Here is a 17783-nt window from a genome sequence, read left to right on the forward strand (position 1 = left end):
TTTTTGTTAAAAAATAACATTCGACTTAAGGATCGAGTAAAGGTTAGAAAGTGTGGAGGTTCAGGGCTAAAATTTAAGCAACACAATACAACATTTTTACGACAGTGTTAGTTCTAAGGCTATGCTGCTGGTTTGAAGAGAGTTGAAGATGAGTAATTGTAATTGTATTGAATCTTTCCTACTTACATTGGGTTGCTCAAAAAGTAATTGCGGAAGAAGAAAGAATGCAATTATAGAGTCACCAGCTGTGAAAAAATTTGTCAACGCCGACTACATGAAAAATCCGCAATTACTTTTTGGGCAACCCACTATAACCAACATGGATTTTTAGCATAGTTAACACATAATGAAGCCTGCCTTTACTCACAACCGCTTACTCAAGCTTCAGATTACTAAAGGCATAGAAATCTTAGCACTAGTCTACCTTCTAAATGACTCTTCCATATTTTCCCATTCAGAAGTAAACATGTTTGAGGAACAGTATTTCACACAATTTTAAGCAGAGCTGTAAGTTTGAGAATTGGAATGAATTCCATTAGCAATAAGGAAAACAGCAAAAACCTGTTATTTAGGCCGGGCCGTATCTTATATACCCTCCAGCATGGATCGCATTTGACGAAGACTTTTTCAAATAAGGAGAACGATTTATATAGGAGCCATATCGAGTTATGGGCCGTATTGTATCAAGTTATGGACCGAAAAAGTCATAACAAAACAAAACGTGCAAGTTTTCAGGTAATAGTTCGGGTAATAGTTGCGCCCTCTAAAGGCTGAAGATGTCAAGTTGGAAGGTCGATATGACAGTTATACTGAAACATGGACCGATTTGTCCTAATAACAATCCCACCCGATACACGAATTTTCACACGCATATGAATTTCTCGAAAATGTCAAGGATCTAGCGTTTGGTTAGGTCAGGTTAGAGTGGCAGTCTGTTTTCACTTAGACAACTTTAACAGTAGTGACAGAACAAGCCTATGGTGGGAATTGGAACCACGACCGTTTGCAGTGGTAAGCCAAGTACGCTACCTAGTGTTACTCCTTCTAAAGTTAGCAATATTTTGGAATGACGAAGTTAGTTTGCCCCCTTCCTATGGGGATATCTAATGCAGGTGCTCTTACGAAAAAATTTCAGAAACATCAGATCGGCGATGGGTGAAAAAATTGAAGCAAATTTTTGATTGGATGTAACCCAAAGCAAATAAAAAAACATTAATTTCGACAGTACTAAATTTTGGATACCCATTCTAAAGTAAAATTCTCCAATTTCAGCGAAATCGGGCAATAAACACGCTTTTAATCGGATTAAGGCCCTACGTCGGAAGATCGATCTATATGACAGCTATATCTATAGTCTTATGTGAATCATACTCGGTTCGGACATTAAGAGGCCTAGTTCAACTCACTGTTTTTCAGCGAACTCGGGTACTAAAAGAAGCTTTTGTGGGCTGAAGAGCCTAAATCGCCAGATCTAAGCCTACTACTTGTTTTGGTTACTTTAGGTCGAATATTATTGTAAAGAAACTACCTGATACAGATTGCTTGTACACATGACATCGCATCCAATACAATACAATACCACCACCGTAGGATAGGGGGTATATTCATTTACTCATTCCGTTTGCAACGCATCGAAATATCAATTTCTGACCCTACAAAGTATATTATATATTTCGGATCGTCGAAAAATTATAAGACGATTTAATGATGTCCGTATGTCTGCCCGTCGGTCTGTTTTAATCACTCTAAAGTCTTCAAAAATTGAGATATTGAGCTGAAATTTGGCACGGATACGTCTTTTTGATGCACGCTGGTTAAGTTCTTGAACAGGCCAAATCGGACCATATTTAGATAAAGCTGCCTTTACCGTTTTTCCGATAAAACCTCTTATTACAGCCCCATATTGGAATTGTCAGCAAATACCTCCTATATGGGTGGTGTTATGGGAGTATGGTGGCCTCATAGACACTTTTTTCCCGAATATTCATATCAAATTCGTGCTTTACTCCCAAAGACCTTTCATTTGTGCACCATATTGCTCAGGTCGTGAATTTGTCTTCTTTGGGAGGGGCGGCCCCAAAACACTTGGTCCCACATTTGGATATCAGATTCGTATTCTACACTCAGATACCTTTTATTTAAGCCTCATATTGTCATGGTCAGTAAATAAGTCCTGTTTGGGGGGTGTTTTGGGGAAGGGGTGGACCCCCAGAAACTTGGTTGAACATTTGGATAACAAATTAGTATTCTACTCGCAAATACCTTAAACTTGAATCCCAAATTGCCATGGTCGGTAAATATGTCCGATTTAGGGGTCTTTTGGGGGTTGCGATGGTCCCCCTAACATTTCGTCAGACAATTGGATATCAGATACGTTTTCTTATCCCAAATACCTTTCATTTGAGTTCCATATTGTCGTGATTGGTCTAAATATATGTTTGGTGGGTTTTAGAGTGGGGCTGCCCCCCCAAGGTACCCAATCCGAAATTTGGGTACCAAATTTTTACTTTTAGGTTATTATAAGAAAGCACACAAAATTTCGCTTAAATCGCTCCACCCATCACCCACATCTGGCGTTTCTAAAAATTGGGGTAAGGGGGAGGGTCCGCCCCCCCCCTCTACCCTTTAGGTATACACAGGATCATTATACACCATTTGTAAAAATTTCAAGAAATCAGGTTCAGCCATTTTTAAGTCTATAAGAAAGACACAAACACACAAACCGACAAACAAGCAAAAATTGATTTTTATATATACGATTTAATAGAATTTTCATCGAAATTGTTTTCTATAAAAAATTGAAAAAAAATAATTTTTACGAAAAATTTAGAAAAATTATATTCTCAAAGAAAATTTTTTGTATTAAAGATTTCGTCGAAACTTCCTATCACATTATCAAGTTTTAGTAAAGAAAAGCCTTTCACCTATTTTTTTAATTTTTAAAATTATTACAAGATTTTCCCGCAAACTCAAAACAACTGAAAATCAATATTCATTTATCTTTGTATCAGGCATTTTAACCATTTGCTGGCATTACCTGTCCCAATAATACCACTTCGACTTTAGACATTATCAATTGAATTATTGTTGATGTAGCTATTAAATCGAAATTTTAACAATACTTAATTTAATTCCAAGAATGGGTGCGATACTAAAGGCAGTTCAATTTCCTTTAAGCAAAATACAATTTTGTATCATAAACAGTTGAGTTTAGTTAAAAGTGCAAAGAAAAAACACAATCTTCAATAGGGTAGTAAACATAGCAACAAAATTTATGCATATCGCAAATTTTTTGGTTTTCTTTGCGTTTTAGAAACCGAACTCTTGGTTGTTTTCTCTGGTGGCCGAGTTGTTGCGGCCAACGTTTAGACCACAAAATGATAACGTGACGAAACTGGAAACCGAAACACGCAAAATTACGAGCCCTCAGGTTAATCAACTGCCAAAGTCAGCAACCTAAAAGACCATAACAATGTCAAAAGCAATCGCATTGAGAACATCACGAACGTGTATTTGGCTAAAAAGGCCAAAAAGTAAAAGCATAAATAAAACAAAAACATATGACCACATATAAGAATCGATTGGTTGATGGGTTATCGCATGGTTAACTACCCCAGTAATTGATATCATATCCAATAATAAGTGACCACTTTCAATTGAATTGACTGAAGGCTGAATACAAATTAACAAAGCAAAAGTTTTTCTTGGAAAAGAATCAATTGGATAAAAATTTTATGAATATTTTTGAATTAATAGAAAATTCCATCGAAATTTTATTTGATAAAGAAAATTGTTATACAAAGATATTAAAGTAATAATTTAACCTTTTCGCCAAAATCATAGTATTTATAGAAATTTTACAAAAATTTGATTTTTACTCGGAGATTTCAACAAAATTTTATATTAAGCAAAATTTGTGTCAATGTTAAATTTTTTCTAAAATATTGCCTTTTTGTATTTAAATTCAGAAAATATTTTATGAAATTTGATTTGCACAGAATTTTTTACAGATTGTGTAGGTAGGTCTGTAAGGAAACATAGACTATATAATTTTTCGATATAGGGAGGGGGCGGACCCTCCCCCTTACCTCAAAAGTACTACCCCAAAAAAAAGTGGAACGATCGGGACAATATGGGATTCAAATGAATGGTATTCAAGAGTAGAGTACGAATAGAAAATAATAAAAGTTGGGTCAAAGTACCTGGGGGGCCGCCCCAGTCTTAAAACCCCTTAAAATAGGTTTATTTGACGATCACGACACAATGGGACTCAAATGAAAGGTATTCGGGAGTAGATTTCGAATATGGCCAGGAAGTAAGAAAAGGCTTCATAATTTATTTTATTTTTTTTTTCACGTAACCAACACGCAGGGGATGTCCCCTATATATGCAGTGCATAGCGTTGGCAATTAGGAAATTTTAGGGTTGGAGGGGGAAATAGGGAGTAGTGTTTATTGATATTAGTCTTAAATTTCTGAACGTCAGTGTCTGTGGAAAAGACATTAGCCGGAAGTCGATTCCATATACGAATGGTTCGGGCGAAAAATGAATACTCTCGGTAATGCATGGTTCGGTCGACTGGCCAATCAATTACAAACGGGTGTGAGTTCCTGGCAAGTCCTGTATTCCTGGTAAACATCCTAACGTCAGGGATAAAAAGACGAATATCCCTGGAACACAATGCAAATTTGCAAATTTTGCCCATGAACATCCTAACGTCAGGGATAAGAAGACGAATATCGTTGGAACACAATGCAAATTTGCAAATTTTGCCCATGAACATTCCATTAAGGAACAGGGGCAAACTTCTCACATATCAATGAGTGCAATCCGATTCAAGCTTTAAGCTCAATGATAAGGGGCCTCCCTTTTATAGCCGAGTCCGAACGGCGTGCCGCAGTGCGACACCTCTTTGGAGAGAAGTTTTACATGACATTGTACCTCACAAATGTTGCCAGTATTAGGAGGGGAAAACCACGGCGGAAAATTTTTTCTGATGGTCTCGCCAGGATTCGAACCCAGGCGTTCAGCGTCATAGGCGGACATGCTAACCTCTGCGCTACGGTGGCCTCCACACGCCTGGAACACACGCCATGAAAATAACGATAGAGCAATACAACGCTACCCACATTCCGACGATGTTCAAGAGAAGCAATAGAGTTGGATACCCTACTGTCCCCAATCAACACCATCGCTCTCCGATGAACCCGGTTAAGTAGCTCCAAGGATGATTTTGGAGCTCCTGCCTATATATGAGAGTTATATTTCATCCTCGGCCTGATGTAGGTAGTATAGATATTGAGAAATATTTCTTGCACCGCTTAAGAAAGCCCAAACACTTGAATGTTTCTTTCGACACTTCGAATATGTGTTTTGACCAACGGACATCACATTGTATCTTCATGCCCAGAACATCAAGAGCATCTGACTGCTCAATATCTATACCGTCGATAGATATCGACGATTGCAGTGAATTTTTTAGCGACACCAAAAGCGACAAGCTTTGATAAAAGTGCACCGTGCCAGACCCTATCAAATGCTTTGGAGATATCCAGAGCCACGACCTTACTCTCACCAAACTGGTGGATAGAGCGACTCCATCGTTCCGACAAAAATGCCATTAGGACTCCCGTAGAGTGATTTCTGCGGAACCCATACTGTCTATCGACAAAAATGCCATTAGGTCTCCCGTAGAGCGATTTCTGCGGAACCCATACTGTCTGTTGCTAAGAAGGCCATTGGACTCTAAATATCTGACAAGATGATGGTTAACATTGGAGAGCGCGGGCATATCGCAATTGGCCGGTAATTCGCAAGGTTGTTCGCCTCACCTTTCTTGGGATGAGCTAAACGTTAGCAACCTTCGAACGCGCTAGGAAAACACCCGCACGGTAAGCATGGTTGAAAAGGTTGCGTAGTGGACGAGCAAGCGTCCAAGAACACTTACTAAGAACAAGTGTTGGTATACCGTCCGGGCCCGGAGATTTATTAACGTTGAGATCCGCAAGGACCCAAATTGGGCACATTAGCCAATCATGGATATATGGGACTCGTTTTGTTTGTTCCGTATAGACTGAAAAACGGTAGAACCGATTTTCTCGACATATTCGCATATTGGAAGGAAACATGAGTTATATAATTTTTTGATATCGGAAGGGGAGCGGACCCTTCCCCTTATGCCAAAAACACAACCCAAAATCAAAAATGGATCGATCTGGATAATATAGGTATCAAATGAATGGTATTGGAGAGTCGAATACGAATATGGTATTAAAATTTAAGTCTAAGTACCCAACGGGCCGCCTCAACCCCAAAACTCCCCCAAACAGATATATTGGACGTTCATATCAATATGGGGCTCAAATAAAAGATATTCGGGAGTAGATTTCGAATCTGGCATACAAAATCAGATCGATGTATAGGGGATCACGCCACCTCTCAAAAACGCCATTATACCCATTATGACTACATGATACATCCGAACCGATTTTCTTAAAATTTTCATAGATTGTGTACGTTTGTCTGAAAGGAAACATAGGCAATGTAATTTTTAGATATTGGATGGAGGCGGACCCTCCCCCTTACTCTAAAAACGCCACTCAAATCCGAAGGTGGTCCTTTGGGCACAAAGTATGGAAGACCAGAAAACGAATATGGTATTATAATTGGGGTACAAGTACCCAGCGGGCCCCTCCCAACCCAAAAACTCCTCTTAACAGATATATTTGAAGTTCATGACAATATGGGACTCAAATGAAAAGTATTAGGCAGTAGATTGCAAATATGGCATAAAACATTAGGTCCAAGTAAAGGGAGGTCGCCCACCCCCAAATACCCCCAAATGGGCATATTAGCCCACCATGGCTATATGGGACTCAAATGGAAGGTATTTGGGAGTAGATTACGAATATGACATTAAAATTTGCGCTCAAGTCAAGGTGGCGCTTTATCTTCTAAAGATACGTCAAATGGGTTATTTCACCCATTATGAAAATATGGGACTGAAATGAAAGGTATCTGAGAGTAGAAAACGAATTTAATATCCAATTATGGAGCCAAGTGTTTCGCGGTACGCCCCAAAAGCACTCCCCAAAATTGAACTTCATTTCCGTTGGGAATAAAGAACAAATTTGATATCTATTGTCCGAGCAAAGTGCTGGTGGCTGCCCCAGACCCAAAACACCCTCCTAACGGTTCATAATTACCGGCAATGACAATATGGGGCTCAAATTAAAGGGATTTGGAAATGCAGCACGAATTTGATATACATATTTGAGTCGAAATGTCTGAGGTGGTATCCCTCCCCTAAAAAGCAATTCTCATTACCATAATTTTTAAAAACTCCAGGAACCTAGCAGGGGCAAACTTCTCTCACATCAATGAGTGCTTTCCGATTCAAGTTTAAACTCAATGAAAAGGGACCTTTTTAGCCGAGTTCGAACAGCGTCCCGCAGTGCGACACCTCTTTGGGGAAAATTTTTTAAATGACCATGCATGGCATTGTACCTCGCAAATGTCGGATGTTCTCGCCAGGATTCGAACGCCTCCAGCGTCATAGACTGCAATGGCACGAATTCGATATCCGCATTCAGGGCGAAGTGTCCCCTCCCTAAAAAAAACATTAGAGAGTTGAAGAAGGCGCAACGGAATGAATTCCAATTCGTAATGTTATCAAATATTCCGTCAAATTTGATTTCCATTTGTTATTAATACCTAATCCCCTTTTGTAGCATAAGGAAACGTAAAGTTGCTACCTGCACCTTTCCAATTTTATCACGTGCTTTGGTTACGGCATCCTGCATCATATTTTTTATACTTTAATGGAAGAAATTGTTTGTATTGCCAGCATAACAACATTTAAAGAGAAAAAAAAACAATGCTTCCCTGCTGATTTCAATATTTTTCTTTCATTTGGTTTTCATTTATAAAAAATGGCCATCATTTAAAAAACAATGGCAATTAAATGTTTAAATTGTTTTCGAACCAAAATTCAATGACTCAATTGTTCGGATGCTGTTTTTTGCGTTTTCGGTGTGCAATCAGCGGCCCACCACAGCCCACGACATTGTCAATGAATTCACTTTCAATTTTGAGACTAATGACACATTCAGCCAAGCAAACATTTCGCTTTGAGACCAGCGAATATCGCAGTCTGTCTGACGCTTTTGGCTTTTTCTTCTGAAAAGAATCAAGTTTTGGTGGGCCGGCAAAGCATGACAACAACATAAAGCAAAAACCGTGGCCTTAACAAATGTGTTTTTGCCAAAAGCGCCGGCCGGCCGGTGAGTAAGAGGAGAGAAAAAACACAAATCAAAAACAAGCAAAAAAAAAAAAAACGCCTGAACCCAAAAGCATCATAACTTGTTTGAGACCAACTCAAATAAAATGAAAACGTTATTCTGCTGTGGTATTGTAAAGATTTTTGAAACGCAGCAAAGTTTTTATTTTCACCGGAATATGAGGAGTAGCATTCGAGAGTGGATGAATGACCAAGCAATAACATAGGTTCACAGATTCACAGTGGGAGACTAAGAAAAAATAAATCAAAAAAAAAAAATAAAATAAAATAAAAAGAAATAAGTAGGCGTCAAGTTTGGCCGGACCGAACTTTGGATACCCACCACCTCGGATATATACGCTAACAGCCATTCATCATAATCCGGAGAAAAATTCATAATTTATGCCCCCATTTGCAGTTTTATCGAAATATGGTCCGATTTGGACCATATTCGAGGCGGACATTGAGTGGTCTAATAAGCACAAGTCATTGTTAAATTTTGTGGAACAAAATATGGTTTTTTTTTGATAGCTATATCCAAATATAGACCGATCTGAACAATATACGACACGGATGTCGAAAAGCCTTACATAAGTCACTGTGTCAAATTTCGGCGAAATCGAATTATAAATGCGACTATTAGGGGGCCAAGACTTTAAATCGAGAGATCGGTCTATATGGCAGCTATATCCAAATCTGAATTGATCTGGGTCAATTTGCAGAAATATGTCGAAGAGCCTAACACAACTCACTGACTCAAATTTCGGCGACATCGGACAATAAAAGCGCCTTTTATAGGTCCAAAACCATAAATCGAGAGATCGGTCTATATGGCAGCTATATCCAAATATAGACGATGTGGGCCAAATTGACGAGGGATGTCGAAGGGCCTAACAAAACTCACTGTCCCGAATTTCGACGACATCGGACAATAAATGCGCCCTTTATGGGCCCAAAACCTTAAATCGAGATATATGCCTTTATGGCAGCTATATCCAAATCTGGACCGATCTAAGCCAAATTGAAGAAGGATGTCGACAGGCCTTACACAACTCACTGTCCCAAATTTCGGCGACATCGGACAATAAAAGCGCCTTTAATGGGTCCAAAACCATAAATCGTGAGATCGGTCTATATGGCAGCTTTATCCAAATGTAGACTGATCTGGGCCAAATTGACGAGGGAGCTATATCAGGTTGTGAACCGATTTGAACCGTGCTTGGCATAGTTGTTGATGGTCAAACCGAAACACATCGTGCATAATGTCAGCCTAATCGGATAATAATTGCGCCCTCTATCGGCTCAAGAAATCAAGATCCGAAATCGGTTTACATGGGAGCTATATCATGTTATGAACAAATTTGACCCTTGGCACAGCTGTTGATGGTCATACCAAAACAATTCGGGAAATATTTCAGCCATATCGGATAAGAATTGCGTCCTCAAGAGGCTCAAGAAATCAATATTCGAAATCGGTTTGTATTGGAGCTATATCAGGTTATGAACCGATTTGGGCCATGCTTGGCACAGTTGTTGATGGTCAAACCAAAACACTTCGTGCCGTATTTCAGCCAAACCGGTTAATTATAGCGCCCTCTAGCGGCTCAAGAAGCCGAAATCCGAGATGGGTTTATATGGGAAATATATCAGGTTCTAAACCGATTTAGACCATATATGGCAGAGTTGTTGGAAGTCAACGCTTGGTGCAAAATTTCAGCCAAATCGAGTAATAATAATGCCCTCTATCGGCTCAAGACTTCAAGATCCGAAATCGGTTTGTATGGGAGCTATATCAGGTTATGAACCGATTTGGGCCATGCTTGGCACAGTTGTTGATGGTCAAACCAAAACACTTCGTGTCGTATTTCAGCCAAACCGGTTAATTATAGCGCCCTCTGGCGGCTCAAGAAGCCAAGATCCGAGATGGGTTTATATGGGAGCTATAACAGTTTATGAACCGATTTAGACCATACTTGGCAGAGTTGTTGATGTAAACCAAAGTGGTTTGGTACAAATTTTCAACCAAATTGCAGAATTGCGTCCTCGAGAGGCTCAAGAAATCAAGATCCGAAATCGGTTTGTATGGGAGCTTTATCAGGTTATGAACTGATTTGGATCATACTTGCTATAGATGTTGATTGTCAAAAACCAAAAATTTAACCTAAATCGGATAATAATTGCGCCCTCTAGCGGCTCAAGAAGCCACGATCCGCTACATCAAGTTATAAACCGATTTCGACCATACTTGGCGCAGTTGTTGAACTTCAAAATAAAACACTTGGTGCGAAATTTCAGCCAAATCGGATAAGAATTGCGCCCTCTAGAGGCTCAAGAAGTCAAGATCCGATATCGGCTTATATGGCAGCTATACCAAAACATGTACCGATTTGGCCCATTTACAATCCCAACGACCTGCACTTACAAGACGTGTTTATGCCAAATTTCAAGCAGCTAGCTCTACTCCTTCAAAAGTTAACGTTTTTTCGATAGACAGAGAGATGGGCGGGCGGACGGACGGACATGGCAAAATCGACTAAGAATGTCAAGAATATATTGGGTTGCCCAAAAAGTAATTGCGGATTTTTCATATAGTCGGCGTTGACCAATTTTTTCACAGCTTGTGACTCTGTAATTGCATTCTTTCTTCTGTTAGTTATCAGCTGTTACTTTTAGCTTGCTTTAGAAAAAAAGTGTAAAAAAAGTATATTTGATTAAAGTTCATTCTTAGTTTTATTAAAAATGCATTTACTTTCTTTTAAAAAATCCGCAATTACTTTTTGGGCAACTCAATATATATTTTGTTGGGTCTCACATCAATATTTCGATGTGTTACAAACGGAATGACGAAATTATTTAGTATACCTCCATCCTATGGTGGAAGGTATAACAAAAATCGTGGTATATGGAGACTATTTCTACTTACGAACCATTCTGAGCGTGAGTTGGTGTGGGTGCTAGAAGGCGTCCAGCGGCTCAGGAAGTCAATTTGAAGGACCAAGTTATATAGGAACTCGTCAAAATCTAAATCAGTATGACCCATTCACCATTCCTTGCCAAAAAATGCAAATTGTGCTCATGAAAATTCCACTATGGAACTGGGGCAAACTGCTCACATATCAATGAGCACAGTCCGATTCAAGTTCAAGCTCAATGATAAGGGGCCTCCTTTTTATAGCCGAGTTCGAACGGCGTGTCGCAATGCGACTCCTCTTTAGAAAGATGTTTTACATGGCAAAGTATCTCACAAATGTTGCCAGCATTAAGAAGAGAAAATCACCGCAGATCATTTTTTTTGTTCTGATGGAATTCGAACCCAGGCTTTTTACGTCATAGGCGGATATGCTAACCTCTGCGCTACGGTGGCCGCCATTCCTTCTACTATCAGGAATTCGACAAATGGACTAAAGGATAGTCAGACATACGAGTTCAAAGGCGGACTAGCAGACGAACAGACACGACTAGATCGATTTAAAATGTCAAGGGGATTAAAATATCATGTACCATATACGACTAGGGTTGCATATCAGTACAACGAGGTGTTGTGAGCGTAATGATTAGTTTCGTCTACCCCTCATTCTATGGCAGTGGGCATAAAAAAATTCAATTTTCAATTTTTTTTTTTTTTTTTTAATTTCACTGTTTATGAACTTTCCATGTGTTTCCTCCATTTCCCCCCACTGTGCAAATTGTTTGGTTTTTAAGTACTGCAATAAAATTGACGGGCTCGTTCAATCGATGGCAATTGATCGCCATCACATCTTCCAGTTATGGAAATAAAATGTGGTGGCGGAGTTGGTGGACTTGATGATGGTCAAAATGTCTGCCTAAACGACGATAGACTGGTTTTAAGTTCGTGTGTGTTTTTTTGTTTTTCTTTTTGCATGTGCGTTTTTTGCTTAATCATCTGAGCTAAAATGTAGACGTTAGTCTTGTATTTGAAATGACGTGTTTTTTGGCTAGCTCAGGAGATTTGGTTTTTCGACACATCATCACTGATGTGCAAGAACGAAAAAAAAACAGCAACAATGACGAGATTGTTTAAATGTTTAAAGAGTTAATAACTACAAGTCAAACTCGTGATTGAATTTAGGCTGGTCATGGGGAGTTTTGTTTGGGAGGCTTGATTTTCTTTTTTTTTATCACATATTACACTTGACTTTGAAAGGGGATTTTTTTCTTTGTGCTCGCTCATTGTTATCATTGGGATTTTTTAATTACCTTTTAAAAGACATCAAACTCTCCGACTTTGCTTTGAAATGAAAGTATCCGGCTTTTTGTATTTGTTTTGATAAAAACTGCAAATAAACGATAAAAAAGAGAAAAACAAATAAATAAGTTAACAATTTGAGATAAATACTATTTGCATAGAGAATTATATGTGTGTTGTAGTAACTCAAAAGAAAATGTTGAAAGTTGTTTCCAAGTGGAAGTTCAGGTAATGCAATTGCCCTAGAAAAATATTTGAAGAGATACAACTTTTTTAGCGGATATGCTAACCGTGGCGCAGAGGTTGGCATGTCAGCTAACCTAGGCTGAACGCCTAGGTTCAAATCACGGCTTGGACATCAGAACTAAATGTTCAGCTGCGGTTATCCTCTCTGTAAGGTATCCAGCCATGTTTAACTTCTTTTACAAGTGGTGTGGCACGCCTTTCGCACTCGGCATAAAAAAGGAGTGCGAAAGGCCACTGATATGAGAAAAGTATCCCCTGTTCCTTAAAGGAATGTTCATGGGAAAATATGCAAAGAATGCTTAACCAATGAAAAAGTTGGCTAGATTCATATGTGGTCGCAGAGCAACTGATAATGTCGAATGTTGAGACGAATATATTGTATGTATATATTATTGGGTTGCCCAAAAAGTAACTGCGGATTTTTTTAAAAGAATATAAATGTATTTTTAATAAAACTTAGAATGACCTTTAATCAAATATGCTTTTTTACACTTTTTTTCTAAAGCAAGCTAAAAGTAACAGCTGATGACTGACAGAAGAAAGAATGCAATTACAGAGTCACAAGCTGTGAAAAAATTTGTCAACACCGACTATATGAAAAATCCGCAATTACTTTATGGGCAACCCAATATTTGTATATATTTGGAGGCCTTCGTAGCGCAGAGGTTTGCATGTCCGCCTATGACACTGAATGAACGCCTGGGTTCGAATTCTGGTGAGACCATAAGTAAAAATTTTCAGCGGTGGTTTTCCCCTCTTTTTGCTGGCAACATTTGTGAGGTACTATGCCATGTAAAACATCTCTCCATAGAGGTGTCGCACTGCGGTACGCCGTTCGAACTCGTCTATAAAAAGGAGGCCCCTTATCATTGAGCTTAAACTTGAATCGGACTGCACTCATTGATATGTGAGAAGTTTGCCACAGTTCCTTAATGGTTCATGGGCAAAATTTGCATTATTAATATTTTGAACCTTATCCTAGTGGCCAGAAACTCAACAAACAAGAGACGAACATCACATTAAAGCTAGATCACCATTAGAGAGTATATCAACTTATCAGATGACGTCATAAGCTTAAATTTGACTATAAACCTATGATGTTATGAATTACCTCCAATGGTGAAATAGTTTAAGTTTAAATTTTCTACAAATAATTTGACCCATGGGCCATGGTCTACAATGCCAAAAATTAACTTCCCCTAAGACATACAGACATACAAACGATAAAAAATATGTTTCTTTTTGTTTTTGCTAATCATCCATCATTAAAAGTGCAAACTCATGATGAATGTTTTTCGAAATACAAAGAAAATGAAATCAAGTCAAACAAACAACAGCCTTAAACCAAATAGAAAACAAAAAATTCATTGAAAAATTGATGAGGTGTAACTTATAAAAATAATAATAGACAATAAAAGTCAGCAATAAACATGAACAGCATTCTCTTTAGGCATTGTTTATAGGCATACAGTGGGGGGCACAAAAATTACTCACCACGAAAATTATAATAAAATGGGATAACCAACTATCCAAAAGTCTGATAAACAAAAGTTTTATATGAAAACAAAAAATTTTTCCTATTTTTAAAGAAATTTTCTTTATAAAAAAATTTTGAAAAACGAGTTAAAACGCGGCTCGGACGAGCATTGGATGCCCAATACCATTTGTGGACATTTTTGGAAAAATTCGTCTTTTGTGGGGTAAGGTTGAAAAGAGGGTGCCACTAGGGACATACACCTAAGCCCGTAATCGGCTTGTTGTGCGCTCTAAAAAATAACAAGTAAAAGCGTGCTAAGTTCGGACGGGCCGTATCTTATAAACCCTCCACCATAGATCGCATTTGTCGAGTTCTTTTCCCGGTAACTCTTCTTTGGCAAAACAAAGGATAAAAGAAAAAAATCTGAATTGTGCCCTTTAGGGGCTCAAAAAGTAAAATAGGGAGATGGGAGCTATTGGGTTGCCCAAAAAGTAATTGCGGATTTTTCATATAGTTGGCGTTGACAAATTTTTTCACAGCTTGTGACTCTGAATTGCATTCTTTCTTCTGTCAGTTATCAGCTGTTACTTTTAGCTTGCTTCAGAAAAAAGTTTAAAAAAAAGTATATTTGATTAAAGTTCATTCTAAGTTTTATTAAAAATGCATTTACTTTCTTTTAAAAAATCCGCAATTACTATTTGGGCAACCCAATATATAAGGCTATAGACCCATTCAGACTATATTTGACAAGTATGTGGAAAGTCATGAGAGAAGCCGTTGTACAAAATTTCAGCCAAATCGGATAACAATTGTGCCCTCTAGAGGCTCAAGAAGTCATGATCCCAGATCGGTTTATATGGCAGCTATACCAGTTTATGGACCGATTTAAACCATATTTGGCGCAGCTGTTGGAAATCATAACAAAACACGTCGTGCAAAATGTCAGCTAAATCGGATAAGAATTGCGCCCTCTAGAGGATCAAGAAGTCAAGATTCAAGATCTATTCAGACCATAATGTATAGATCGATTCAGAACATATTAAACACGCATGTTGAAAGTCATGAGAGAAGCCTTTGTACAAAATGTCAGCCAAATCGGTGCCAAATAATTAATCGGTCCATAACCTGATATAGCCATCATATAAACCGATCTGGGATCTTGACATTTTAGCCTCTAGACGGCGAAATTATCGCCTAGAGGCTATAAAGTCAAGTCAAGAGATGACGGCTATATCAGGTTATGGACCGATTTAATATTAGGCACAGTTGTTGGAAGTCATAACAAAACACCTCATGCTAAATGTTAGCTAAATCGGATAAGAATTGCGCCCTTTAGAGAATCAAGAAATCAAGATTCAAGATCGGTACATATGGCAGCGATATCAGGTTATGGACCGATTTGAACCATGCTCAGCACAGTTATTGGAAGCCATACCAAAGACCAGAGATGGTCCGTAAGACGATTTTTTAGGTTTCCGACTGTCAAAAAGTTGTAAAAGTCGAAAACGTCGTATTCTTAATAACTCAGTGTAAAAGTTTGATTTTTAACAAATATTATTGTCACTTATTTGTTGTATATAGAAGAGATTATATGTAAAAAAATTTCGCAATAAAAGAAATATTAAGTTTTTTTTTTTTTAATTTTTGCATTTACATTTTTCACACAATAAATTGGAAATATACGCAAATTTCAAGTCAATTTATAAAGTAACGTTTAAGGATTTTTTTGTGAAGCAAAAAATCAATAAATTATTAGTTTTCATCAATTATATTTAGAAATTGCAATTATTTTGTATCCTTTTGCAAAATTATTTGCTTCTCCCGTTTTAATTTGCTTTTTGAAAGCTGTTGTAAACGACATATGTTAAAAATGCATGACATCTGAGGAAGTGTCAAGTGAAACGGTACATGGAGTGTTAATACTTATGCCAAAATTTTTAGTTAATCAGATCAAAAATTCGACATATTTTCGTTCGAATTTTTTTTTTTCTGTCAGAAACCCAGTTTTTTGGCTAGGTTTACGACGTTTTCGACGTATGTAATATATATCGGAAATGTATGTCATATACGTCACTGTTTCTGACAGGCCATCTCTGCCAAAGACGTCATGCAAAATTTCAGTCATATCGGATAAAAATTGCGCCCTCTAGTGGCAAAAGAAGTAAAGACCCAAGATCGGTTTATTTGGCAGCTATATCAAAACATGGACCGATTTCAACCATACTTAGCACAGTTGTTAAAAATCGTAAAAAGAACATCTCATGCAAAATTTCAGTTAAGTCAGATAAGAATTGCGCCATCTAGTGGCTCAAGAAGTCAAGATCCAAGGTCGGTTTATATGGCATATTTTTTAAAAGCATTTACCGATATGGCCCATTTACAAGCGATGGTAGAGGGTATAAAAGGTAACCTCGGAAAAGAAAATTTTAAGTTTGGAATTCCGTGCTACTTACAAAATCCTAAATTGCTTTCCATACCACTCCCCTAAGTTGGTTCATGTCTGGTATTGTGATCCCACCTAAGTACCTGTGTGTTTTAACCGCGAAAGCCGGGCAATGGTATAGGAAATGGTCCAACGACCATCATATTCCCTAAATGCCTACACATGCTACACACATATAATTGCACATTGTTGTGTAAAATGTTGAGGGTCCAAACCAATACACTTTCCGAGTTTCATGGTAAAAATGACAAATTTTGCCCATGAACATACCTCTAAGGAACAGGGGCAAACTTCTCACAGATCAATTAGTGCTGTCCGATTCAAGTTTAAGCTCAATGATAAGTGGGCCTCCGTTTCATTTCATGGTAATCGGGTAATAAGTGTGCATTTTATCTAGCCAAGGCAATATATTGAAAGGTTGGTATATATGTCAGCTACTTATATCCAAATTAGGCCCGATCTAGATTAGGCGTCTAGTGGTCTAAACTCTACTCACTGTGTTAAATTTCTGCGAAATGGGTTATAAAATCCAAATTTATGGACCCCATACACAAAATCGTATGTTAAAGGGCCTAACATAACTCATAGGGCCAAGTTTCAGCAATAATGGGTACTAAGTAATAAATGTGCCTTTTATGAACCATAGACCTTAAATTGGCAGTTCGGTTTATATGGCAGGTATATCCGAAAACGTCCGATCGGGATCATACGGAGTTAAGATTTCGAAGATACACACAATCCTCTGTGTCAAATTAAAGCGAAATAGTGTAATAAATGACCCTTTTAAGACACCCAAGTTGGGATATCGGTATATAAGGCAACTATATCCAAATATAGTTCCGATATGGACCAATTGGATTTCGAGGGGTTTGTGAGAAAACTTTGCTCCACATTTCATTAAAGTTGGAGTAAAAATAAAATTAGCTGCTATATCGAAATATGGTCCGATTTGGACCAAATTCGGCACGGACATTGCGTGGTCTAACAAGTACCAGTCATTTTGTAGAAAAAAATGTTGGTCTTTTTGGTAGCTATATCCAAATAAAGAACGCTTTGAACAATATACGACTCGGATGTCGAAAAGACTATGTCAAATTTCAGCGAAATCGGATTATAAATGCGTCTTTTATAG

General features: G+C 38.0%; 1 protein-coding gene across 3 annotated transcripts in view; it reads right to left on the reverse strand.

Annotated features, from left to right (window-relative positions):
• The window catches only part of LOC106084873 (protein windpipe), a 165979-nt gene that overhangs the window by 84583 nt on the left and 63613 nt on the right, over positions 1–17783 (reverse strand). For all 3 annotated transcript variants that reach the window (XM_059368652.1, XM_013248815.2, XM_059368653.1), the window contains exon 3: positions 12497–12573. The gene's annotated coding sequence lies outside the window, so the exon portion shown is untranslated. The remainder of the gene's footprint in view (positions 1–12496; positions 12574–17783) is intronic.

This window comes from Stomoxys calcitrans, chromosome 5 (genome assembly GCF_963082655.1).
Source record: "Stomoxys calcitrans chromosome 5, idStoCalc2.1, whole genome shotgun sequence".
NCBI lineage: Eukaryota > Metazoa > Arthropoda > Insecta > Diptera > Muscidae > Stomoxys > Stomoxys calcitrans.